The sequence below is a fragment of the Danio aesculapii genome, chromosome 23, assembly GCF_903798145.1.
Source record: "Danio aesculapii chromosome 23, fDanAes4.1, whole genome shotgun sequence".
In the NCBI taxonomy this organism is placed as follows: domain Eukaryota; kingdom Metazoa; phylum Chordata; class Actinopteri; order Cypriniformes; family Danionidae; genus Danio; species Danio aesculapii.
Window position 1 is genome coordinate 25,697,568 of NC_079457.1, and position 24,457 is coordinate 25,722,024.

At 45.7% G+C, this 24,457-nt stretch overlaps 29 non-coding genes across 29 annotated transcripts; all 29 read left to right on the forward strand.

Annotated features, from left to right (window-relative positions):
• The first annotated feature begins 457 nt into the window (after positions 1-457).
• On the forward strand, positions 458-530 carry trnav-aac (transfer RNA valine (anticodon AAC)). Its single transcript has one exon. It is a non-coding gene; the product is annotated as a tRNA-Val (tRNA).
• A 105-nt stretch (positions 531-635) lies between these two features.
• On the forward strand, positions 636-708 carry trnav-uac (transfer RNA valine (anticodon UAC)). Its single transcript has one exon. It is a non-coding gene; the product is annotated as a tRNA-Val (tRNA).
• Positions 709-1,687: 979 nt separating this feature from the next.
• On the forward strand, positions 1,688-1,760 carry trnav-aac (transfer RNA valine (anticodon AAC)). The gene has a single exon. It is a non-coding gene; the product is annotated as a tRNA-Val (tRNA).
• Positions 1,761-1,865: 105 nt separating this feature from the next.
• On the forward strand, positions 1,866-1,938 carry trnav-cac (transfer RNA valine (anticodon CAC)). The gene has a single exon. It is a non-coding gene; the product is annotated as a tRNA-Val (tRNA).
• A 979-nt stretch (positions 1,939-2,917) lies between these two features.
• trnav-aac (transfer RNA valine (anticodon AAC)) lies at positions 2,918-2,990 on the forward strand. The gene has a single exon. It is a non-coding gene; the product is annotated as a tRNA-Val (tRNA).
• Positions 2,991-3,095: 105 nt separating this feature from the next.
• trnav-cac (transfer RNA valine (anticodon CAC)) lies at positions 3,096-3,168 on the forward strand. The gene has a single exon. It is a non-coding gene; the product is annotated as a tRNA-Val (tRNA).
• A 7,524-nt stretch (positions 3,169-10,692) lies between these two features.
• Positions 10,693-10,765, forward strand: trnav-aac (transfer RNA valine (anticodon AAC)). The gene has a single exon. It is a non-coding gene; the product is annotated as a tRNA-Val (tRNA).
• A 105-nt stretch (positions 10,766-10,870) lies between these two features.
• trnav-cac (transfer RNA valine (anticodon CAC)) lies at positions 10,871-10,943 on the forward strand. The gene has a single exon. It is a non-coding gene; the product is annotated as a tRNA-Val (tRNA).
• Positions 10,944-11,922: 979 nt separating this feature from the next.
• trnaa-agc (transfer RNA alanine (anticodon AGC)) lies at positions 11,923-11,995 on the forward strand. The gene has a single exon. It is a non-coding gene; the product is annotated as a tRNA-Ala (tRNA).
• A 105-nt stretch (positions 11,996-12,100) lies between these two features.
• trnav-cac (transfer RNA valine (anticodon CAC)) lies at positions 12,101-12,173 on the forward strand. The gene has a single exon. It is a non-coding gene; the product is annotated as a tRNA-Val (tRNA).
• Positions 12,174-13,152: 979 nt separating this feature from the next.
• trnav-aac (transfer RNA valine (anticodon AAC)) lies at positions 13,153-13,225 on the forward strand. The gene has a single exon. It is a non-coding gene; the product is annotated as a tRNA-Val (tRNA).
• A 105-nt stretch (positions 13,226-13,330) lies between these two features.
• trnav-uac (transfer RNA valine (anticodon UAC)) lies at positions 13,331-13,403 on the forward strand. Its single transcript has one exon. It is a non-coding gene; the product is annotated as a tRNA-Val (tRNA).
• A 975-nt stretch (positions 13,404-14,378) lies between these two features.
• Positions 14,379-14,451, forward strand: trnav-aac (transfer RNA valine (anticodon AAC)). The gene has a single exon. It is a non-coding gene; the product is annotated as a tRNA-Val (tRNA).
• Positions 14,452-14,556: 105 nt separating this feature from the next.
• On the forward strand, positions 14,557-14,629 carry trnav-uac (transfer RNA valine (anticodon UAC)). Its single transcript has one exon. It is a non-coding gene; the product is annotated as a tRNA-Val (tRNA).
• A 979-nt stretch (positions 14,630-15,608) lies between these two features.
• trnaa-agc (transfer RNA alanine (anticodon AGC)) lies at positions 15,609-15,681 on the forward strand. Its single transcript has one exon. It is a non-coding gene; the product is annotated as a tRNA-Ala (tRNA).
• Positions 15,682-15,786: 105 nt separating this feature from the next.
• Positions 15,787-15,858, forward strand: trnav-cac (transfer RNA valine (anticodon CAC)). Its single transcript has one exon. It is a non-coding gene; the product is annotated as a tRNA-Val (tRNA).
• Positions 15,859-16,837: 979 nt separating this feature from the next.
• Positions 16,838-16,910, forward strand: trnav-aac (transfer RNA valine (anticodon AAC)). Its single transcript has one exon. It is a non-coding gene; the product is annotated as a tRNA-Val (tRNA).
• Positions 16,911-17,015: 105 nt separating this feature from the next.
• trnav-uac (transfer RNA valine (anticodon UAC)) lies at positions 17,016-17,088 on the forward strand. The gene has a single exon. It is a non-coding gene; the product is annotated as a tRNA-Val (tRNA).
• Positions 17,089-18,064: 976 nt separating this feature from the next.
• Positions 18,065-18,137, forward strand: trnav-aac (transfer RNA valine (anticodon AAC)). Its single transcript has one exon. It is a non-coding gene; the product is annotated as a tRNA-Val (tRNA).
• A 105-nt stretch (positions 18,138-18,242) lies between these two features.
• trnav-uac (transfer RNA valine (anticodon UAC)) lies at positions 18,243-18,315 on the forward strand. Its single transcript has one exon. It is a non-coding gene; the product is annotated as a tRNA-Val (tRNA).
• A 981-nt stretch (positions 18,316-19,296) lies between these two features.
• trnav-aac (transfer RNA valine (anticodon AAC)) lies at positions 19,297-19,369 on the forward strand. The gene has a single exon. It is a non-coding gene; the product is annotated as a tRNA-Val (tRNA).
• A 105-nt stretch (positions 19,370-19,474) lies between these two features.
• trnav-uac (transfer RNA valine (anticodon UAC)) lies at positions 19,475-19,547 on the forward strand. Its single transcript has one exon. It is a non-coding gene; the product is annotated as a tRNA-Val (tRNA).
• A 976-nt stretch (positions 19,548-20,523) lies between these two features.
• Positions 20,524-20,596, forward strand: trnav-aac (transfer RNA valine (anticodon AAC)). The gene has a single exon. It is a non-coding gene; the product is annotated as a tRNA-Val (tRNA).
• A 105-nt stretch (positions 20,597-20,701) lies between these two features.
• trnav-uac (transfer RNA valine (anticodon UAC)) lies at positions 20,702-20,774 on the forward strand. Its single transcript has one exon. It is a non-coding gene; the product is annotated as a tRNA-Val (tRNA).
• Positions 20,775-21,752: 978 nt separating this feature from the next.
• trnav-aac (transfer RNA valine (anticodon AAC)) lies at positions 21,753-21,826 on the forward strand. The gene has a single exon. It is a non-coding gene; the product is annotated as a tRNA-Val (tRNA).
• Positions 21,827-21,931: 105 nt separating this feature from the next.
• trnav-cac (transfer RNA valine (anticodon CAC)) lies at positions 21,932-22,004 on the forward strand. The gene has a single exon. It is a non-coding gene; the product is annotated as a tRNA-Val (tRNA).
• Positions 22,005-22,982: 978 nt separating this feature from the next.
• On the forward strand, positions 22,983-23,055 carry trnav-aac (transfer RNA valine (anticodon AAC)). The gene has a single exon. It is a non-coding gene; the product is annotated as a tRNA-Val (tRNA).
• A 105-nt stretch (positions 23,056-23,160) lies between these two features.
• trnav-uac (transfer RNA valine (anticodon UAC)) lies at positions 23,161-23,233 on the forward strand. Its single transcript has one exon. It is a non-coding gene; the product is annotated as a tRNA-Val (tRNA).
• A 978-nt stretch (positions 23,234-24,211) lies between these two features.
• On the forward strand, positions 24,212-24,284 carry trnav-aac (transfer RNA valine (anticodon AAC)). Its single transcript has one exon. It is a non-coding gene; the product is annotated as a tRNA-Val (tRNA).
• The last annotated feature ends 173 nt before the right edge of the window (positions 24,285-24,457 follow it).

Sequence of the window (24,457 nt, forward strand, 5' to 3'; positions counted from 1 at the left end):
CAGGGTTCAGGTTTACTCGGAAGAGATGGGTTTTAGCTGTCGTTTGAAGGATACCAGTGTATCCGTAATCTGAGCGGGAACAGAAAGACGATTCCACCAGCCTGGAACATTGAGTGAAAACATTTTGGAAAGTGACTTATGGCCTATCTGCGATGGCACCACAAGTTGGTGCTCACACCCTGACCAGAGGCTCCAGTGATTACCACCATCGCTTTACAAGCTGTTGAAAACTAGGTGGAAACATGCAGATTTGCATTTATGGACATTCTGAATTGGCTTTCTGCTGTCTGGATGGTTCACGCAACAACGTCCTTGCTCCGAGCTAGGCAAATGGTGTGTATGCTAAAACCTGCAGGGAGCTTGTCACACTGAGTAGGCTTTGTCCGCTTGATTGACAAAATCGTGCACATTGTGTTATCCTTGCAGGCCAAACTTCCCTGCTAAAAACACTTGTGGGGTTTCTGTAGTGTAGTGGTCATCACGTTCGCCTAACACGCGAAAGGTCCTCGGTTCGAAACCGAGCAGAAACAGCGCTGTCCTTTTGGCAAGAAAATATTAGCAATAAGAGTCACCTCATGACTGATTGTCAACAGGCACCCAAGCAAAAAGGGTATCTGCTTCGTGTGTTTCAGTCGGTTTCCGTAGTGTAGTGGTTATCACGTTCGCCTTACACGCGAAAGGTCCCCAGTTCGAAACTGGGCGGAAACATCATCTGGCTTTTATGACAGTTGTCAAATCAGGCTTCTGTTGAGCACTGACGTTCAATGAAAACATACTTTGTGCAAAACGGTATGAGGTAAAATTTGAATTTAACTTAGTGTTTACTTGCACTCGTGGTCTCACAAACTTGCATAGAATCTGATTTCTTTTAGCTTTGTGTTGTGCATGAGCAGGTGGCCAGTGCGTTTGCTGGCCCTTCGCGATGCAGACAGAACAAGACAGTTCTCTAAAAAAGACAATAAAAACTTGAAGCAGCACTGTCATATTGATATCCGTAGTGTAGTGGTTATCACATTCGCTTTACACGCGAAAGGGCCCCTGTTCGCGTGAAACATACATTTAGCAGACACTTTTGTCCAAAGCGACTTACAATAGAGGAGGTATTCAGCGATTCAACAAGACGAGGCAATGCATTGGAGAAGTGCTATTTATTCCAAGTAACTTGTTTGTGCTCAGAGAATTTAGTGCTGGAGTAGGAGTTTTATTTTCTTTAGAGAGAGGGATATTCACCAGGGTTCAGGTTTACTCGGAAGAGATGGGTTTTAGCTGTCGTTTGAAGGATACCAGTGTATCCGTAATCTGAGCGGGAACAGAAAGACGATTCCACCAGCCTGGAACATTGAGTGAAAACATTTTGGAAAGTGACTTATGGCCTATCTGCGATGGCACCACAAGTTGGTGCTCACACCCTGACCAGAGGCTCCAGTGATTACCACCATCGCTTTACAAGCTGTTGAAAACTAGGTGGAAACATGCAGATTTGCATTTATGGACATTCTGAATTGGCTTTCTGCTGTCTGGATGGTTCACGCAACAACGTCCTTGCTCCGAGCTAGGCAAATGGTGTGTATGCTAAAACCTGCAGGGAGCTTGTCACACTGAGTAGGCTTTGTCCGCTTGATTGACAAAATCGTGCACATTGTGTTATCCTTGCAGGCCAAACTTCCCTGCTAAAAACACTTGTGGGGTTTCTGTAGTGTAGTGGTCATCACGTTCGCCTAACACGCGAAAGGTCCTCGGTTCGAAACCGAGCAGAAACAGCGCTGTCCTTTTGGCAAGAAAATATTAGCAATAAGAGTCACCTCATGACTGATTGTCAACAGGCACCCAAGCAAAAAGGGTATCTGCTTCGTGTGTTTCAGTCGGTTTCCGTAGTGTAGTGGTTATCACGTTCGCCTCACACGCGAAAGGTCCCCAGTTCGAAACTGGGCGGAAACATCACCTGGCTTTTATGACAGTTGTCAAATCAGGCTTCTGTTGAGCACTGACGTTCAATGAAAACATACTTTGTGCAAAACGGTATGAGGTAAAATTTGAATTTAACTTAGTGTTTACTTGCACTCGTGGTCTCACAAACTTGCATAGAATCTGATTTCTTTTAGCTTTGTGTTGTGCATGAGCAGGTGGCCAGTGCGTTTGCTGGCCCTTCGCGATGCAGACAGAACAAGACAGTTCTCTAAAAAAGACAATAAAAACTTGAAGCAGCACTGTCATATTGATATCCGTAGTGTAGTGGTTATCACATTCGCTTTACACGCGAAAGGGCCCCTGTTCGCGTGAAACATACATTTAGCAGACACTTTTGTCCAAAGCGACTTACAATAGAGGAGGTATTCAGCGATTCAACAAGACGAGGCAATGCATTGGAGAAGTGCTATTTATTCCAAGTAACTTGTTTGTGCTCAGAGAATTTAGTGCTGGACTAGGAGTTTTATTTTCTTTAGAGAGAGGGAAATTCACCAGGGTTCAGGTTTACTCGGAAGAGATGGGTTTTAGCTGTCGTTTGAAGGATACCAGTGTATCCGTAATCTGAGCGGGAACAGAAAGACGATTCCACCAGCCTGGAACATTGAGTGAAAACATTTTGGAAAGTGACTTATGGCCTATCTGCGATGGCACCACAAGTTGGTGCTCACACCCTGACCAGAAGTTCCAGTGATTACCACCATCGCTTTACAAGCTGTTGAAAACTAGGTGGAAACATGCAGATTTGCATTTATGGACATTCTGAATTGGCTTTCTGCTGTCTGGATGGTTCACGCAACAACGTCCTTGCTCCGAGCTAGGCAAATGGTGTGTATGCTAAAACCTGCAGGGAGCTTGTCACACTGAGTAGGCTTTGTCCGCTTGATTGACAAAATCGTGCACATTGTGTTATCCTTGCAGGCCAAACTTCCCTGCTAAAAACACTTGTGGGGTTTCTGTAGTGTAGTGGTCATCACGTTCGCCTAACACGCGAAAGGTCCTCGGTTCGAAACCGAGCAGAAACAGCGCTGTCCTTTTGGCAAGAAAATATTAGCAATAAGAGTCACCTCATGACTGATTGTCAACAGGCACCCAACCAAAAAGGGTATCTGCTTCGTGTGTTTCAGTCGGTTTCCGTAGTGTAGTGGTTATCACGTTCGCCTCACACGCGAAAGGTCCCCAGTTCGAAACTGGGCGGAAACATCACCTGGCTTTTATGACAGTTGTAAAATCAGGCTTCTGTTGAGCACTGACATTCAATGAAAACATACTTTGTGCAAAACGGTATGAGGTAAAATTTGAATTTAACTTCAAGAGTTCACACTTAGCTGATGATTCATCAATAGCTTGTTTGGCATGCTGTCCCGGGAGAGAGCCCCGAGCTCAAGGGATCCTCGAGCCCGGGGCTTCCTCCCGTTTGCAGAGCGAGAGGGGAGCCTGAGCTCGGTGGATCTCAGAACTCCCCGTCTGCAGTAGCTAAGGGAACCCGTGAGGAAAAAGCAAGGGGGCTAGACAAATGTTTCATTGTTATGCATGATGTATATTTTTTGGATGGTGGGAGGAAACCGGAGAACCCGGGGAAAACCCACGCGGACACGGGGAGAACATACAAACTCCTCACAGAAACACCTACTGACCTGGCAGGACCAGGGTTAGCAGTGTTCTTGCTGTGGGGCTAACAGTGCTAACCACTGGGCCTCCGTGCCGCCCGATCTAAGGTGAAGGAGGAGAATGGGGAGGAAGGGGGGTTTCTTCCAAACGAAGATAAGGTGGACTGAAAACTGTGGTTATTTATAGTAGCTTATGGCTCATATGATTGGATGATACTGATTAGCTTAATACGAGACCAGCTGCGATAAATCATAAGCACGTGATCCTCCCGAAATTAGTTTATTAATAAACTTCACTTCAAGAGTTCACACTTAGCTGATGATTCATCAATAGCTTGTTTGGCATGCTGTCCCGGGAGAGAGCCCCAAGCTCAAGGGATCCTCGAGCCCGGGGCTTCCTCCCGTTTGCAGAGCGAGAGGGGAGCCTGAGCTCGGTGGATCTCAGAACTCCCCAAATTGCAGTAATTGATCGCTCGGGACAGCAGCCGCGTATTTGTAAGAAAAAACCCCCCAAAAAGCAAGAAAATGGAGCTATATCCGGCTGCTGGATATAACGTGAAAAGAGAGGTTCTTGCAGGGAGTCTTACAAAGGGAGGGCTATGTAGGGGTAAGGAGACTGGAGCTATATAAGGGAGCTGGACATAACATGGCAAGATGAGGGAGCAGGGAGGCTCCTGTAAGAAGCCTGGCGGGAAGGGCTGGAATGGGCTTTAGTTGGGACTGGGTGTTATGGGGGGGGGGGGGGGGGGGGGGGGGGGGGGGGGAGGCTGAGGGGCTGGGCCTCCAGCTGTGTTGGAGTAGGGAAGGGTGTGGAAAAGGCATAGGACGTGTTTGGGAGGGTAAGGAATATAGGGAAATTGTGAACTAAGGGGGTGGTTGGGGGATTTAAGGAGTTATGAAGAGACTAGAGGTGGCTTGGGAAGGCTGTGGAGGGGAGGAAGGGATATGAGGGGGGGTGGGGGGGGTTGCGGGGGGTGTTGGAGAACTCCTGCGGGAGTTAGAGCTCTGGGAGACCCCTGCGGGGGTCGGAGCTTCTTTGAAGAGGTTGGGGGAGTTAAAAGCGGACAAGGGACACATCTGGACATGTGCAAGCACGAATGTACTTAATGTCCAAATGAGTACCCAGGCATGGACACATATGCTCACACACACGCACACACACACACGCACACACACACACAGAAAGCAAACGTGCACGCGCGCATGCACGCGCCCATGCGTGCACGCGGCCACGAGCAAACATGAATTTACACAAATGTGTATAACTAACTATATATCTATAGATAGCTCCTGCGGGAGTTTGGCTGTTGTGACAAAAGAGGCTTTGGAGGGTTATGAAGTGGACAGTAAACTGCAGGGGGGGGGGGGGGGGCTTGGGGGGGGTGGTGGCTGGGTGGGACTCTTGCGAGAGTCGCGGCTCTAATTTGACTCCTGCGGGAGTCGGAGCCGGGGAGGCAGACATGGGGAGAGGAAATTATGCTCTTGTTAAAGGAGTTATAGAAGGAGAGGGGGGGGGCATGGGGAGGGGGGGGGGGTTCGGATTGCCTAGAACCTTAGGGAGGGAGTGTGGGGGTTGGAAGTATGGTGAGGGCTCGTTGAGCTTCCCTGAGGTGGTATCTACTAAGGCGAATGTAGGATTTGAAAGCTTCAGAGGACCAGCGACCAAGTGTCTGGATCTGATGCTGGGAAAGCCCGTTGAAGGCTGCTGTGGTGGCGGCACCAATCCTAAATGAGTGGCTGGAAAATGGCTCGGGGGAAAAACCTGAGAGGCGGAGAACTTCTTTAAGGTGTTTTTGGAACCAAAAGCGAGTTACTGGACGGTTAGCGTCATCAGTAAAGAGTGGGGCTAGTGGGTTAGCTTCTTGAGATTTTCTTAGATCTAGGAATGCTAGGAGGGTTTGGAAGGGGTGGGTGGGGGAAGGTATGTTGAAAATGTAAATAAGGTGTCCTTTATGGAATTGATCTGTTTTGCTTTGTTTGACAAGGAAAGAAATGGTTTCCTTATCTTGCAAAGTTAGATCTGAAATAGTGGGGTGGAGTGAAGGGTTGAATTTGGATGTTACAGTTAATTCGGAGCATCTGAGAAAGCCGAAGAAGGCTAGGGTGAACATGGCATCTAAGGTGCGAGCTGTGTGGGAGGAGATGTAACCTTTACGTAGAGTATAAATGCATGAGGAGAGGATTTTGAGTGTGATGGGTTGTCTAGAATCGGGGGTGGTGGGGTGGGTTTTTTGAATACCTTTAATGAGGAGGGAGGTTTGCGAATTGGTGATGGTATCTGAGGGGGACCCGTGGATTAATTTGTGAAAAAATTGGATCCCACTGAGATAGCTTTTGATTGAACTTGCTTGGATGTGTTTTGCGGAGTGAAGGTGTGATATGAAGGAGGTGATGGAGAGGAGGGAAAAATCGGGGAAATGTAGGTGATGGAGGGTGTGAAAATGTTTGAAGGTGTTCCATGCTGTGAGGTATGAATGGAGGGTTCTGGGGGCTACGGCTTGTAATATGAGAGATAGGGAGGTCTGGTGGAGATTGTAGAGGGGATGGTTTATGGCAATATCATTTCTGAATACGGAGGGACAGGCGTTGGGTGGGGGTCCGCCTCTGGGGCCAATCGCCAGAATTTCTGGAAAGAAAAACGAGAAAGAGAGTCAGCAATTTGGTTTTTGCAACCAGGTACATGTTCAGCAGTTATGATAAATTGTTTTTGAGCAGAAATCCAGGTGAGGCGTCTTAGAAACGGCATTATTGAAGGGGAGTGAGAACGCCCTTTATTAATGCAGTGTACCGTAGCTTGGTTATCACAATGAACGAGAATGCTAGAAGTGGACCATTCATCTCCCCACAGAATGGCTGCTGCAACTATTGGGTAGAGTTCGAAGAGGGCTGAAGAGCTTTGGTTTTTTGGAATGGAAGTCAATTGGGGTGGCCATGTGGCAGCAAACCAATGCCCATTATAGAAGCCTCCAAAACCAACTGACGGGGCAGCATCTGTAAATAAATTAATGTCTATGGGGGATGCTACAAAGTCGCTGTAGAAAAAGGAACAGCCGTTCCATTGCTTAAGGAAGGTGATCCATAAGCTTAGCTCTTCGCGACTGGGTTTAGAGAGAAGGATTGTTTCTTCTAAACCATGAACTGTAGTGGAGAGTTGGAGGAGGTGAGTAATGAATGGGCGGCCTTGAGGAATTATGCGCATGGCAAAATTAAGATGGCCAAGAATAGATAGGAGTTCACGTTTAGTGCATGTCTGTTTTTCTAGGAATATCTGGGATAGGGAAATGATTCGATCGATTTTCTCTTTAGGGAGAGATGCTTGAAATTTTTTCGAGTCTAGTTTAATGCCCAGAAATTCGATTGTGGTACTGGGTCCTGAGGTTTTTTCCTCTGCGAGAGGAATTCCTAGTTTAGCGAAAACCTGTTGGGTGATCGCTAGGTCCTTAGCTGGAGGTGAAGAAGGGGGGGAAATTATGAGAAAATCATCTAGAAGATGAATGAGGTGGGGGATTTTGTAATTATTAGACAAAATCCAGCATAGTGCTTCTGACATCATGTCAAATATTTTTGGACTACTTTTGCATCCGAAAGTTAGTCGGACTGCAAAATAGAATTGGGAACGCCAATGAATGCCAAAAAGATGCCAAAAGTCTGGATGGATTGGCAATATTTTAAAGGCAGATGAAATGTCTACTTTAGCTAGCCAGGCGTTGCGACCGGCTATTTTGATGAGAGTGATAGCTTGCTCAATGTTGTGGTAGTTGAGCGAATATTCGTCTAATGGGATAGTGCTGTTAATGCTGGGAAAAACTGAATTGTGGGGGGCCGAAAGATCAATTATTAGGCGTTTTTTGTCAGAAAATTTTCGAGTTGCGACTCCTATGGGGCTAATGCGTGAGACATTGAATGGAGGAGCCATGAATGGTCCGATCATGAAGTTATTGTCGATTTCTTTTTTTAATAAGATAATCAACAGTATCGGGTTCAGTGGTAGCAGACTGCAAATTGGGACAAAAGAGATTGTGAGAAGGAAGAGCTGAGATGCCTGGGTGGAATCCGTGGGTTAGACCTGAAATTAGAAAATCAGAGAAGTTAGTATCAGGGTGAGAACTTAGTTCTAGAGCAAGATTAGGAATATTCACAGGAGTCGACAGGTAATTTTTTGATTTTTTATTTTTTGCCCTGAGGACTTGGCAGATGATTTTGGCGTGAGCGCCACCACAATATGAGCATAAATGGAGGTATCTGCAAGGTATTCTGTTACATCTGCTGATGTTAAAATTCATGCAGATGTCACGGTTAGGGAGGGAGGGTTTGAGGCAGGGAGACAGCAGTGAAGGGATGTTGTGGCTGGGTGGTTGAGGAACATAGCTGGTGGATTTGATGGATGATTTAGTAGGATCAGAGGAGGGAGTGATTAGAGGACAGGAGGTAGTGGGGTGCAGACTGGAGCGGCAGACAGCGCAGGTTAGATTGCGGCATCCTAAAAATACCCGATTGTGGAGCTCAGTGTCCAAAGCCCCCCAGTAAGGACACTGGTTCCACTGGGTCACTCGTAATGCGCATTTGGCAGAGAATAATTTGTGGTAGGTGTAGAAGTGTGTGCCCCCATAGGAGAGCGCGAGCTCGGCGATGATTGCCATATAATCATTTAACTCACGTCTCCTATGGGGGAACGCGGAACAAATTATGTCTGTAAATCTTGAAAAGGCAATGGAAAATTCTGCTAGTGTTAATATACGGGATTGATTGCTGGCTGATGGTTTGAGGGAGACAGAAAATTCGCCGCAATCAACCTGCCGTTCTGCCGCAGGAGGTGCAATGGGTGAGAGGAGTGAAATGAGATCTATGTCAGCACCTGAAAGGATTTGGTTGCGAGCAGAGTTGGAGATGGGTGGAGGTTCCAAGGCTAGAGCATTATTTGGTGGAGGGAGGGGCGTGGCAGAAGACAGGGTGAAAGGGGGGCGTGTAGAGGAAACTGGAGTAGGGAAGGTGAAAATATGGGCGGGGTCAGTGCTCGAATGAGCAGTGGGAAGAGAGGAAGAAAAAGGAGGAATAGTAGTTGGAGGAATTTGATAAGAGAAATTCAGGTGGGATGGGATGGGAGCGGAGGTAGGTGGTTGGAGAGAAAAAGATAAAGTTTGATTTTGAGAAGTTGCAGGAGGAGCTGAGGAAAGACAATGGAGTTGAGCATTGGAGGTAGAAGGGAAATGAGGACTGATAAGAGAGCTGGAGGGGGCGGGAGGCCAGGAAAAGGGGGTGGAGATAGGGATTTCTTGAATGGAGTCCTGGAGCGGAAGAGTGCGTGACGTCATTGGAAGCGGCCGGGTTTCCTGGTGTTGTGATCTTGCGGGGGAGTGACTTGCTGTGTGTTTTTGTTTGGATTTTCTCTTCCCTTGAGGCGGGCGGGAGGCTTGTGGATATGGAGTAAATCGTGAACTGTTTCTTTGTGTAGTTGGTCTGGCAGGAGGGCTTGAGGAAGGATGGGAGTCCGATGTTGCGTCGTGGTAAAGCTTAAGGAGTTCCGGTTTATTGAGCGATCTGGGTGCGTGAATTCCGAGTTCGGCGAGCAGTTTCCTGATTTCCATGACTGTGATTCTCTTTGGTGGATGGACGGAGGAGGTGGCGGAAGCATAAGATGAGGTAGGTGAAGTATTTTGGTTTCTTGAAGTGGATGGAGCTGGGGATCTGTGGCGGAGAAGTCGACTGGATGTAGAGCGGGTAATGCGCCGGCCTCTCATGGCGGCCTCGGTTTGAGAGCCTGGCGGTGCTGTGGGAAGTTGCGTTGCGGGAGGAGATTCAATGATATCGGGGTTATCTTGCAGGATGTTGGTTTGTTGATAGTTCTCCTGAGTGTTGATATTGTCGTTGTTCATGATGTTGTGGTTGAAGACAGTGCTGGATAGTTGATGAAGGTGAGCAGATGATTATGCTGATGGAGATGATGATGGTTGTCGTTGTTGTTGATGATGTTGTTTTTGCTGAAATGCTGGGTATGGAGTTGCTTGCTTGCTTGCTTGCTTGCTTGCTTGCTTGCTTGCTTGCTTGCTTGCTTAAGGAGTTGCTGGGGCGCAGTTGTAAGCGGAGCGGTCTTCCAAACGAAGATAAGGTGGACTGAAAACTGTGGTTATTTATAGTAGCTTATGGCTCATATGATTGGATGATACTGATTAGCTTAATACGAGACCAGCTGCGATAAATCATAAGCACGTGATCCTCCCGAAATTAGTTTATTAATAAACTTCACTTAGTGTTTACTTGCATTCGTGGTCTCACAAACTTGCATAGAATCTGATTTCTTTTAGCTTTGTGTTGTGCATGAGCAGGTGGCCAGTGCGTTTGCTGGCCCTTCGCGATGCAGACAGAACAAGACAGTTCTCTAAAAAAGACAATAAAAACTTGAAGCAGCACTGTCATATTGATATCCGTAGTGTAGTGGTTATCACATTCGCTTTACACGCGAAAGGGCCCCTGTTCGCGTGAAACATACATTTAGCAGACACTTTTGTCCAAAGCGACTTACAATAGAGGAGGTATTCAGCGATTCAACAAGACGAGGCAATGCATTGGAGAAGTGCTATTTATTCCAAGTAACTTGTTTGTGCTCAGAGAATTTAGTGCTGGAGTAGGAGTTTTATTTTCTTTAGAGAGAGGGATATTCACCAGGGTTCAGGTTTACTCGGAAGAGATGGGTTTTAGCTGTCATTTGAAGGATACCAGTGTATCCGTAATCTGAGCGGGAACAGGAAGACGATTCCACCAGCCTGGAACATTGAGTGAAAACATTTTGGAAAGTGACTTATGGCCTATCTGCGATGGCACCACAAGTTGGTGCTCACACCCTGACCAGAAGCTCCAGTGATTACCACCATCGCTTTACAAGCTTTTGAAAACTAGGTGGAAACATGCAGATTTGCATTTATGGACATTCTGAATTGGCTTTCTGCTGTCTGGATGGTTCACGCAACAACGTCCTTGCTCCGAGCTAGGCAAATGGTGTGTATGCTAAAACCTGCAGGGAGCTTGTCACACTGAGTAGGCTTTGTCCGCTTGATTGACAAAATCGTGCACATTGTGTTATCCTTGCAGGCCAAACTTCCCTGCTAAAAACACTTGTGGGGTTTCTGTAGTGTAGTGGTCATCACGTTCGCCTAACACGCGAAAAGTCCTCGGTTCGAAACCGAGCAGAAACAGCGCTGTCCTTTTGGCAAGAAAATATTAGCAATAAGAGTCACCTCATGACTGATTGTCAACAGGCACCCAAGCAAAAAGGGTATCTGCTTCGTGTGTTTCAGTCGGTTTCCGTAGTGTAGTGGTTATCACGTTTGCCTCACACGCGAAAGGTCCCCAGTTCGAAACTGGGCGGAAACATCACCTGGCTTTTATGACAGTTGTCAAATCAGGCTTCTGTTGAGCACTGACGTTCAATGAAAACATACTTTGTGCAAAACGGTATGAGGTAAAATTTGAATTTAACTTAGTGTTTACTTGCACTCGTGGTCTCACAAACTTGCATTGAATCTGATTTCTTTTAGCTTTGTGTTGTGCATGAGCAGGTGGCCAGTGCGTTTGCTGGCCCTTCGCGATGCAGACAGAACAAGACAGTTCTCTAAAAAAGACAATAAAAACTTGAAGCAGCACTGTCATATTGATATCCGTAGTGTAGTGGTTATCACATTCGCTTTACACGCGAAAGGGCCCCTGTTCGCGTGAAACATACATTTAGCCGACACTTTTGTCCAAAGCGACTTACAATAGAGGAGGTATTCAGCGATTCAACAAGACGAGGCAATGCATTGGAGAAGTGCTATTTATTCCACGTAACTTGTTTGTGCTCAGAGAATTTAGTGCTGGAGTAGGAGTTTTATTTTCTTTAGAGAGAGGGATATTCACCAGGGTTCAGGTTTACTCGGAAGAGATGGGTTTTAGCTGTCGTTTGAAGGATACCAGTGTATCCGTAATCTGAGCGGGAACAGGAAGACGATTCCACCAGCCTGGAACATTGAGTGAAAACATTTTGGAAAGTGACTCATGGCCTATCTGCAATGGCACCACAAGTTGGTGTTCACACCCTGACCAGAAGCTCCAGTGATTACCACCATCGCTTTACAAGCTTTTGAAAACTAGGTGGAAACATGCAGATTTGCATTTATGGACATTCTGAATTGGCTTTCTGCTGTCTGGATGGTTCACGCAACAACGTCCTTGCTCCGAGCTAGGCAAATGGTGTGTATGCTAAAACCTGCAGGGAGCTTGTCACACTGAGTAGGCTTTGTCCGCTTGATTGACAAAATCGTGCACATTGTGTTATCCTTGCAGGCCAAACTTCCCTGCTAAAAACACTTGTGGGGTTTCTGTAGTGTAGTGGTCATCACGTTCGCCTAGCACGCGAAAAGTCCTCGGTTCGAAACCGAGCAGAAACAGCGCTGTCCTTTTGGCAAGAAAATATTAGCAATAAGAGTCACCTCATGACTGATTGTCAACAGGCACCCAAGCAAAAAGGGTATCTGCTTCATGTGTTTCAGTCGGTTTCCGTAGTGTAGTGGTTATCACGTTTGCCTCACACGCGAAAGGTCCCCAGTTCGAAACTGGGCGGAAACGTCATCTGGCTTTTATGACAGTTGTCAAATCAGGCTTCTGTTGAGCACTGACGTTCAATGAAAACATACTTTGTGCAAAACGGTATGAGGTAAAATTTGAATTTAACTTAGTGTTTACTTGCACTCGTGGTCTCACAAACTTGCATTGAATCTGATTTCTTTTAGCTTTGTGTTGTGCATGAGCAGGTGGCCAGTGCGTTTGCTGGCCCTTCGCGATGCAGACAGAACAAGACAGTTCTCTAAAAAAGACAATAAAAACTTGAAGCAGCACTGTCATATTGATATCCGTAGTGTAGTGGTTATCACATTCGCTTTACACGCGAAAGGGCCCCTGTTCGCGTGAAACATACATTTAGCCGACACTTTTGTCCAAAGCGACTTACAATAGAGGAGGTATTCAGCGATTCAACAAGACGAGGCAATGCATTGGAGAAGTGCTATTTATTCCAAGTAACTTGTTTGTGCTCAGAGAATTTAGTGCTGGAGTAGGAGTTTTATTTTCTTTAGAGAGAGGGATATTCACCAGGGTTCAGGTTTACTCGGAAGAGATGGGTTTTAGCTGTCGTTTGAAGGATACCAGTGTATCCGTAATCTGAGCGGGAACAGGAAGACGATTCCACCAGCCTGGAACATTGAGTGAAAACATTTTGGAAAGTGACTCATGGCCTATCTGCAATGGCACCACAAGTTGGTGTTCACACCCTGACCAGAAGCTCCAGTGATTACCACCATCGCTTTACAAGCTGTTGAAAACTAGGTGGAAACATGCAGATTCGTATTTATGGACATTCTGAATTGGCTTTCTGCTGTCTGGATTGTTCACGCAACAACGTCCTTGCTCCGAGCTAGGCAAATGGTGTGTATGCTAAAACCTGCAGGGAGCTTGTCACACTGAGTAGGCTTTGTCCGCTTGATTGACTAAATCGTGCACATTGTGTTATCCTTGCAGGCCAAACTTCCCTGCTAAAAACACTTGTGGGGTTTCTGTAGTGTAGTGGTCATCACGTTCGCCTAACACGCGAAAGGTCCTCGGTTCGAAACCGAGCAGAAACAGCGCTGTCCTTTTGGCAAGAAAATATTAGCAATAAGAGTCACCTCATGACTGATTGTCAACAGGCACCCAAGCAAAAAGGGTATCTGCTTCATGTGTTTCAGTCGGTTTCCGTAGTGTAGTGGTTATCACGTTCGCCTTACACGCGAAAGGTCCCCAGTTCGAAACTGGGCGGAAGCATCACCTAGCTTTTATGACAGTTGTCAAATCAGGCTTCTGTTGAGCACTGACGTTCAATGAAAACATACTTTGTGCAAAACGGTATGAGGTAAAATTTGAATTTAACTTAGTGTTTACTTGCACTCGTGGTCTCACAAACTTGCATAGAATCTGATTTCTTTTAGCTTTGTGTTGTGCATGAGCAGGTGGCCAGTGCGTTTGCTGGCCCTTCGCGATGCAGACAGAACAAGACAGTTCTCTAAAAAAGACAATAAAAACTTGAAGCAGCACTGTCATATGATATCCGTAGTGTAGTGGTTATCACATTCGCTTTACACGCGAAAGGGCCCCTGTTCGCGTGAAACATACATTTAGCAGACACTTTTGTCCAAAGCGACTTACAATAGAGGAGGTATTCAGCGATTCAACAAGACGAGGCAATGCATTGGAGAAGTGCTATTTATTCCAAGTAACTTGTTTGTGCTCAGAGAATTTAGTGCTGGAGTAGGAGTTTTATTTTCTTTAGAGAGAGGGATATTCACCAGGGTTCAGGTTCACTCGGAAGAGATGGGTTTTAGCTGTCATTTGAAGGATACCAGTGTATCCGTAATCTGAGCGGGAACAGGAAGACGATTCCACCAGCCTGGAACATTGAGTGAAAACATTTTGGAAAGTGACTTATGGCCTATCTGCGATGGCACCACAAGTTGGTGCTCACACCCTGACCAGAAGTTCCAGTGATTACCACCATCGCTTTACAAGCTGTTGAAAACTAGGTGGAAACATGCAGATTTGCATTTATGGACATTCTGAATTGGCTTTCTGCTGTCTGGATGGTTCACGCAACAACGTCCTTGCTCCGAGCTAGGCAAATGGTGTGTATGCTAAACCTGCAGGGAGCTTGTCACACTGAGTAGGCTGTCCGCTTGATTGACAAAATCGTGCACATTGTGTTATCCTTGCAGGCCAAACTTCCCTGCTAAAAACACTTGTGGGGTTTCTGTAGTGTATTGGTCATCACATTCGCCTAACACGCGAAAGGTCCTCGTTTCGAAACCGAGCAGAAACAGCGCTGTCCTTTTGGCAAGAAAATATTAGCAATAAGAGTCACCTCATGACTGATTGTCAACAGGCACCCAAGCAAAAAGGGTATCTGCTTCGTGTGTTTCAGTCGGTTTCCGTAGTGTAGTGGTTATCACGTTCGCCTTACACGCGAAAGGTCCCCAGTTCGAAACTGGGCGGAAGCATCACCTAGCTTTTATGACAGTTGTCAAATCAGGCTTCTGTTGAGCACTGACATTCAATGAAAACATACTTTGTGCAAAACGGTATGAGGTAAAATTTGAATTTAACTTAGTGTTTACTTGCATTCGTGGTCTCACAAACTTGCATTGAATCTGATTTCTTTTAGCTTTGTGTTGTGCATGAGCAGGTGGCCAGTGCGTTTGCTGGCCCTTCGCGATGCAGACAGAACAAGACAGTTCTCTAAAAAAGACAATAAAAACTTGAAGCAGCACTGTCATATTGATATCCGTAGTGTAGTGGTTATCACATTCGCTTTACACGCGAAAGGGCCCCTGTTCGCGTGAAACATACATTTAGCCGACACTTTTGTCCAAAGCGACTTACAATAGAGGAGGTATTCAGCGATTCAACAAGACGAGGCAATGCATTGGAGAAGTGCTATTTATTCCAAGTAACTTGTTTGTGCTCAGAGAATTTAGTGCTGGAGTAGGAGTTTTATTTTCTTTAGAGAGAGGGATATTCACCAGGGTTCAGGTTTACTCGGAAGAGATGGGTTTTAGCTGTCGTTTGAAGGATACCAGTGTATCCGTAATCTGAGCGGGAACAGGAAGACGATTCCACCAGCCTGGAACATTGAGTGAAAACATTTTGGAAAGTGACTCATGGCCTATCTGCAATGGCACCACAAGTTGGTGTTCACACCCTGACCAGAAGCTCCAGTGATTACCACCATCGCTTTACAAGCTTTTGAAAACTAGGTGGAAACATGCAGATTTGCATTTATGGACATTCTGAATTGGCTTTCTGCTGTCTGGATGGTTCACGCAACAACGTCCTTGCTCCGAGCTAGGCAAATGGTGTGTATGCTAAAACCTGCAGGGAGCTTGTCACACTGAGTAGGCTTTGTCCGCTTGATTGACAAAATCGTGCACATTGTGTTATCCTTGCAGGCCAAACTTCCCTGCTAAAAACACTTGTGGGGTTTCTGTAGTGTAGTGGTCATCACGTTCGCCTAGCACGCGAAAAGTCCTCGGTTCGAAACCGAGCAGAAACAGCGCTGTCCTTTTGGCAAGAAAATATTAGCAATAAGAGTCACCTCATGACTGATTGTCAACAGGCACCCAAGCAAAAAGGGTATCTGCTTCATGTGTTTCAGTCGGTTTCCGTAGTGTAGTGGTTATCACGTCGCCTCACACGCGAAAGGTCCCCAGTTCGAAACTGGGCGGAAACATCATCTGGCTTTTATGACAGTTGTCAAATCAGGCTTCTGTTGAGCACTGACGTTCAATGAAAACATACTTTGTGCAAAACGGTATGAGGTAAAATTTGAATTTAACTTAGTGTTTACTTGCACTCGTGGTCTCACAAACTTGCATTGAATCTGATTTCTTTTAGCTTTGTGTTGTGCATGAGCAGGTGGCCAGTGCGTTTGCTGGCCCTTCGCGATGCAGACAGAACAAGACAGTTCTCTAAAAAAGACAATAAAAACTTGAAGCAGCACTGTCATATTGATATCCGTAGTGTAGTGGTTATCACATTCGCTTTACACGCGAAAGGGCCCCTGTTCGCGTGAAACATACATTTAGCAGACACTTTTGTCCAAAGCGACTTACAATAGAGGAGGTATTCAGCGATTCAGCAAGACGAGGCAATGCATTGGAGAAGTGCTATTTATTCCAAGTAACTTGTTTGTGCTCAGAGAATTTAGTGCTGGAGTAGGAGTTTTATTTTCTTTAGAGAGAGGGATATTCACCAGGGTTTAGGTTTACTCGGAAGAGATGGGTTTTAGCTGTCGTTTGAAGGATACCAGTGTATCCGTAATCTGAGCGGGAACAGGAAGACGATTCCACCAGCCTGGAACATTGAGTGAAAACATTTTGGAAAGTGACTTATGGCCTATCTGCAATGGCACCACAAGTTGGTGTTCACACCCTGACCAGAAGCTCCAGTGATTACCACCATCGCTTTACAAGCTGTTGAAAACTAGGTGGAAACATGCAGATTCGTATTTATGGACATTCTGAATTGGCTTTCTGCTGTCTGGATGGTTCACGCAACAACGTCCTTGCTCCGAGCTAGGCAAATGGTGTGTATGCTAAAACCTGCAGGGAGCTTGTCACACTGAGTAGGCTTTGTCCGCTTGATTGACAAAATCGTGCACATTGTGTTATCCTTGCAGGCCAAACTTCCCTGCTAAAAACACTTGTGGGGTTTCTGTAGTGTAGTGGTCATCACGTTCGCCTAACACGCGAAAGGTCCTCGGTTCGAAACCGAGCAGAAACAGCGCTGTCCTTTTGGCAAGAAAATATTAGCAATAAGAGTCACCTCATGACTGATTGTCAACAGGCACCCAAGCAAAAAGGGTATCTGCTTCATGTGTTTCAGTCGGTTTCCGTAGTGTAGTGGTTATCACGTTCGCCTTACACGCGAAAGGTCCCCAGTTCGAAACTGGGCGGAAGCATCACCTAGCTTTTATGACAGTTGTCAAATCAGGCTTCTGTTGAGCACTGACGTTCAATGAAAACATACTTTGTGCAAAACGGTATGAGGTAAAATTTGAATTTAACTTAGTGTTTACTTGCACTCGTGGTCTCACAAACTTGCATAGAATCTGATTTCTTTTAGCTTTGTGTTGTGCATGAGCAGGTGGCCAGTGCGTTTGCTGGCCCTTCGCGATGCAGACAGAACAAGACAGTTCTCTAAAAAAGACAATAAAAACTTGAAGCAGCACTGTCATTTTGATATCCGTAGTGTAGTGGTTATCACATTCGCTTTACACGCGAAAGGGCCCCTGTTCGCGTGAAACATACATTTAGCAGACACTTTTGTCCAAAGCGACTTACAATAGAGGAGGTATTCAGCGATTCAACAAGACGAGGCAATGCATTGGAGAAGTGCTATTTATTCCAAGTAACTTGTTTGTGCTCAGAGAATTTAGTGCTGGAGTAGGAGTTTTATTTTCTTTAGAGAGAGGGATATTCACCAGGGTTCAGGTTCACTCGGAAGAGATGGGTTTTAGCTGTCATTTGAAGGATACCAGTGTATCCGTAATCTGAGCGGGAACAGGAAGACGATTCCACCAGCCTGGAACATTGAGTGAAAACATTTTGGAAAGTGACTTATGGCCTATCTGCGATGGCACCACAAGTTGGTGCTCACACCCTGACCAGAAGTTCCAGTGATTACCACCATCGCTTTACAAGCTGTTGAAAACTAGGTGGAAACATGCAGATTTGCATTTATGGACATTCTGAATTGGCTTTCTGCTGTCTGGATGGTTCACGCAACAACGTCCTTGCTCCGAGCTAGGCAAATGGTGTGTATGCTAAACCTGCAGGGAGCTTGTCACACTGAGTAGGCTGTCCGCTTGATTGACAAAATCGTGCACATTGTGTTATCCTTGCAGGCCAAACTTCCCTGCTAAAAACACTTGTGGGGTTTCTGTAGTGTATTGGTCATCACGTTCGCCTAACACGCGAAAGGTCCTCGTTTCGAAACCGAGCAGAAACAGCGCTGTCCTTTTGGCAAGAAAATATTAGCAATAAGAGTCACCTCATGACTGATTGTCAACAGGCACCCAAGCAAAAAGGGTATCTGCTTCGTGTGTTTCAGTCGGTTTCCGTAGTGTAGTGGTTATCACGTTCGCTTTACACGCGAAAGGTCCCCAGTTCGAAACTGGGCGGAAGCATCACCTAGCTTTTATGACAGTTGTCAAATCAGGCTTCTGTTGAGCACTGACATTTAATGAAAACATACTTTGTGCAAAACGGTATGAGGTAAAATTTGAATTTAACTTAGTGTTTACTTGCACTCGTGGTCTCACAAACTTGCATTGAATCTGATTTCTTTTAGCTTTGTGTTGTGCATGAGCAGGTGGCCAGTGCGTTTGCTGGCCCTTCGCGATGCAGACAGAACAAGACAGTTCTCTAAAAAAGACAATAAAAACTTGAAGCAGCACTGTCATATTGATATCCGTAGTGTAGTGGTTATCACATTCGCTTTACACGCGAAAGGGCCCCTGTTCGTGTGAAACATACATTTAGCAGACACTTTTGTCCAAAGCGACTTACAATAGAGGAGGTATTCAGCGATTCAACAAGACGAGGCAATGCATTGGAGAAGTGCTATTTATTCCAAGTAACTTGTTTGTGCTCAGAGAATTTAGTGCTGGAGTAGGAGTTTTATTTTCTTTAGAGAGAGGGATATTCACCAGGGTTCAGGTTTACTCGGAAGAGATGGGTTTTAGCTGTCGTTTGAAGGATACCAGTGTATCCGTAATCTGAGCGGGAACAGGAAGACGATTCCACCAGCCTGGAACATTGAGTGAAAACATTTTGGAAAGTGACTCATGGCCTATCTGCGAATGGCACCACAAGTTGGTGCTTCACACCCTGACCAGAAGCTCCAGTGATTACCACCATCGCTTTACAAGCTTTTGAAAACTATGTGGAAACATGCAGATTTGCATTTATGGACATTCTGAATTGGCTTTCTGCTGTCTGGATGGTTCACGCAACAACGTCCTTGCTCCGAGCTAGGCAAATGGTGTGTATGCTAAAACCTGCAGGGAGCTTGTCACACTGAGTAGGCTTTGTCCGCTTGATTGACAAAATCGTGCACATTGTGTTATCCTTGCAGGCCAAACTTCCCTGCTAAAAACACTTGTGGGGTTTCTGTAGTGTAGTGGTCATCACGTTCGCCTAACACGCGAAAGGTCCTCGGTTCGAAACCGAGCAGAAACAGTGCTGTCCTTTTGGCAAGAAAATATTAGCAATAAGAGTCACCTCATGACTGATTGTCAACAGGCACCCAAGCAAAAAGGGTATCTGCTTCATGTGTTTCAGTCGGTTTCCGTAGTGTAGTGGTTATCACGTTCGCCTTACACGCGAAAGGTCCCCAGTTCGAAACTGGGCGGAAGCATCACCTAGCTTTTATGACAGTTGTCAAATCAGGCTTCTGTTGAGCACTGACGTTCAATGAAAACATACTTTGTGCAAAACGGTATGAGGTAAAATTTGAATTTAACTTAGTGTTTACTTGCACTCGTGGTCTCACAAACTTGCATAGAATCTGATTTCTTTTAGCTTTGTGTTGTGCATGAGCAGGTGGCCAGTGCGTTTGCTGGCCCTTCGCGATGCAGACAGAACAAGACAGTTCTCTAAAAAAGACAATAAAAACTTGAAGCAGCACTGTCATATTGATATCCGTAGTGTAGTGGTTATCACATTCGCTTTACACGCGAAAGGGCCCCTGTTCGCGTGAAACATACATTTAGCAGACACTTTTGTCCAAAGCGACTTACAATAGAGGAGGTATTCAGCGATTCAACAAGACGAGGCAATGCATTGGAGAAGTGCTATTTATTCCAAGTAACTTGTTTGTGCTCAGAGAATTTAGTGCTGGAGTAGGAGTTTTATTTTCTTTAGAGAGAGGGATATTCACCAGGGTTCAGGTTTACTCGGAAGAGATGGGTTTTAGCTGTCGTTTGAAGGATACCAGTGTATCCGTAATCTGAGAGGGAACAGGAAGACGATTCCACCAGCCTGGAACATTGAGTGAAAACATTTTGGAAAGTGACTTATGGCCTATCTGCGATGGCACCACAAGTTGGTGCTCACACCCTGACCAGAAGCTCCAGTGATTACCACCATCGCTTTACAAGCTGTTGAAAACTAGGTGGAAACATGCAGATATGCATTTATGGACATTCTGAATTGGCTTTCTGCTGTCTGGATGGTTCACGCAACAACGTCCTTGCTCCGAGCTAGGCAAATGGTGTGTATGCTAAACCTGCAGGGAGCTTGTCACACTGAGTAGGCTGTCCGCTTGATTGACAAAATCGTGCACATTGTGTTATCCTTGCAGGCCAAACTTCCCTGCTAAAAACACTTGTGGGGTTTCTGTAGTGTAGTGGTCATCACGTTCGCCTAACACGCGAAAGGTCCTCGGTTCGAAACCGAGCAAAAACAGCGCTGTCCTTTTGGCAAGAAAATATTAGCAATAAGAGTCACCTCATGACTGATTGTCAACAGGCACCCAAGCAAAAAGGGTATCTGCTTCGTGTGTTTCAGTCGGTTTCCGTAGTGTAGTGGTTATCACGTTCGCCTTACACGCGAAAGGTCCCCAGTTCGAAACTGGGCGGAAGCATCACCTAGCTTTTATGACAGTTGTCAAATCAGGCTTCTGTTGAGCACTGACGTTCAATGAAAACATACTTTGTGCAAAACGGTATGAGGTAAAATTTGAATTTAACTTAGTGTTTACTTGCACTCGTGGTCTCACAAACTTGCATAGAATCTGATTTCTTTTAGCTTTGTGTTGTGCATGAGCAGGTGGCCAGTGCGTTTGCTGGCCCTTCGCGATGCAGACAGAACAAGACAGTTCTCTAAAAAAGACAATAAAAACTTGAAGCAGCACTGTCATATTGATATCCGTAGTGTAGTGGTTATCACATTCGCTTTACACGCGAAAGGGCCCCTGTTCGCGTGAAACATACATTTAGCAGACACTTTTGTCCAAAGCGACTTACAATAGAGGAGGTATTCAGCGATTCAACAAGACGAGGCAATGCATTGGAGAAGTGCTATTTATTCCAAGTAACTTGTTTGTGCTCAGAGAATTTAGTGCTGGAGTAGGAGTTTTATTTTCTTTAGAGAGAGGGATATTCACCAGGGTTCAGGTTTACTCGGAAGAGATGGGTTTTAGCTGTCGTTTGAAGGATACCAGTGTATCCGTAATCTGAGCGGGAACAGGAAGACGATTCCACCAGCCTGGAACATTGAGTGAAAACATTTTGGAAAGTGACTTATGGCCTATCTGCGATGGCACCACAAGTTGGTGCTCACACCCTGACCAGAAGCTCCAGTGATTACCACCATCGCTTTACAAGCTGTTGAAAACTAGGTGGAAACATGCAGATATGCATTTATGGACATTCTGAATTGGCTTTCTGCTGTCTGGATGGTTCACGCAACAACGTCCTTGCTCCGAGCTAGGCAAATGGTGTGTATGCTAAACCTGCAGGAAGCTTGTCACACTGAGTAGGCTTTGTCCGCTTGATTGACAAAATCGTGCACATTGTGTTATCCTTGCAGGCCAAACTTCCCTGCTAAAAACACTTGTGGGGTTTCTGTAGTGTAGTGGTCATCACGTTCGCCTAACACGCGAAAGGTCCTCGGTTTCGAAACCGAGCAGAAACAGCGCTGACCTTTTGGCAAGAAAATATTAGCAATAAGAGTCACCTCATGACTGATTGTCAACAGGCACCCAAGCAAAAAGGGTATCTGCTTCGTGTGTTTTAGTCGGTTTCCGTAGTGTAGTGGTTATCACGTTCGCCTCACACGTGAAAGGTCCCCAGTTTGAAACTGGGCGGAAACATCACCTGGCTTATATGACAGTTGTCAAATCAGGCTTCTGTTGAGCACTGACGTTCAATGAAAACATACTTTGTGCAAAACGGTATGAGGTAAAATTTGAATTTAACTTAGTGTTTACTTGCACTCGTGGTCTCACAAACTTGCATAGAATCTGATTTCTTTTAGCTTTGTGTTGTGCATGAGCAGGTGGCCAGTGCGTTTGCTGGCCCTTCGCGATGCAGACAGAACAAGACAGTTCTCTAAAAAAGACAATAAAAACTTGAAGCAGCACTGTCATATTGATATCCGTAGTGTAGTGGTTATCACATTCGCTTTACACGCGAAAGGGCCCCTGTTCGCGTGAAACATACATTTAGCAGACACTTTTGTCCAAAGCGACTTACAATAGAGGAGGTATTCAGCGATTCAACAAGACGAGGCAATGCATTGGAGAAGTGCTATTTATTCCAAGTAACTTGTTTGTGCTCAGAGAATTTAGTGCTGGAGTAGGAGTTTTATTTTCTTTAGAGAGAGGGATATTCACCAGGGTTCAGGTTTACTCGGAAGAGATGGGTTTTAGCTGTCGTTTGAAGGATACCAGTGTATCCGTAATCTGAGCGGGAACAGGAAGACGATTCCACCAGCCTGGAACATTGAGTGAAAACATTTTGGAAAGTGACTTATGGCCTATCTGCGATGGCACCACAAGTTGGTGCTCACACCCTGACCAGAAGCTCCAGTGATTACCACCATCGCTTTACAAGCTGTTGAAAACTAGGTGGAAACATGCAGATATGCATTTATGGACATTCTGAATTGGCTTTCTGCTGTCTGGATGGTTCACGCAACAACGTCCTTGCTCCGAGCTAGGCAAATGGTGTGTATGCTAAACCTGCAGGGAGCTTGTCACACTGAGTAGGCTTTGTCCGCTTGATTGACTAAATCGTGCACATTGTGTTATCCTTGCAGGCCAAACTTCCCTGCTAAAAACACTTGTGGGGTTTCTGTAGTGTAGTGGTCATCACGTTCGCCCAACACGCGAAAGGTCCTCGGTTCGAAACCGAGCAAAAACAGCGCTGTCCTTTTGGCAAGAAAATATTAGCAATAAGAGTCACCTCATGACTGATTGTCAACAGGCACCCAAGCAAAAAGGGTATCTGCTTCGTGTGTTTCAGTCGGTTTCCGTAGTGTAGTGGTTATCACGTTTCCCTTACACGCGAAAGGTCCCCAGTTCGAAACTGGGCGGAAGCATCACCTAGCTTTTATGACAGTTGTCAAATCAGGCTTCTGTTGAGCACTGACGTTCAATGAAAACATACTTTGTGCAAAACGGTATGAGGTAAAATTTGAATTTAACTTAGTGTTTACTTGCACTCGTGGTCTCACAAACTTGCATAGAATCTGATTTCTTTTAGCTTTGTGTTGTGCATGAGCAGGTGGCCAGTGCGTTTGCTGGCCCTTCGCGATGCAGACAGAACAAGACAGTTCTCTAAAAAAGACAATAAAAACTTGAAGCAGCACTGTCATATTGATATCCGTAGTGTAGTGGTTATCACATTCGCTTTACACGCGAAAGGGCCCCTGTTCGCGTGAAACATACATTTAGCAGACACTTTTGTCCAAAGCGACTTACAATAGAGGAGGTATTCAGCGATTCAACAAGACGAGGCAATGCATTGGAGAAGTGCTATTTATTCCAAGTAACTTGTTTGTGCTCAGAGAATTTAGTGCTGGAGTAGGAGTTTTATTTTCTTTAGAGAGAGGGAAATTCACCAGGGTTCAGGTTTACTCGGAAGAGATGGGTTTTAGCTGTCGTTTGAAGGATACCAGTGTATCCGTAATCTGAGCGGGAACAGGAAGACGATTCCACCAGCCTGGAACATTGAGTGAAAACATTTTGGAAAGTGACTTATGGCCTATCTGCGATGGCACCACAAGTTGGTGCTCACACCCTGACCAGAGGCTCCAGTGATTACCACCATCGCTTTACAAGCTGTTGAAAACTAGGTGGAAACATGCAGATTTGCATTTATGGACATTCTGAATTGGCTTTCTGCTGTCTGGATGGTTCACGCAACAACGTCCTTGCTCCGAGCTAGGCAAATGGTGTGTATGCTAAACCTGCAGGGAGCTTGTCACACTGAGTAGGCTTTGTCCGCTTGATTGACAAAATCGTGCACATTGTGTTATCCTTGCAGGCCAAACTTCCCTGCTAAAAACACTTGTGGGGTTTCTGTAGTGTAGTGGTCATCACATTCGCCTAACACGCGAAAGGTCCTCGGTTCGAAACCGAGCAGAAACAGCGCTGTCCTTTTGGCAAGAAAATATTAGCAATAAGAGTCACCTCATGACTGATTGTCAACAGGCACCCAAGCAAAAAGGGTATCTGCTTCGTGTGTTTCAGTTGGTTTCCGTAGTGTAGTGGTTATCACGTTCGCCTTACACGCGAAAGGTCCCCAGTTCGAAACTGGGCGG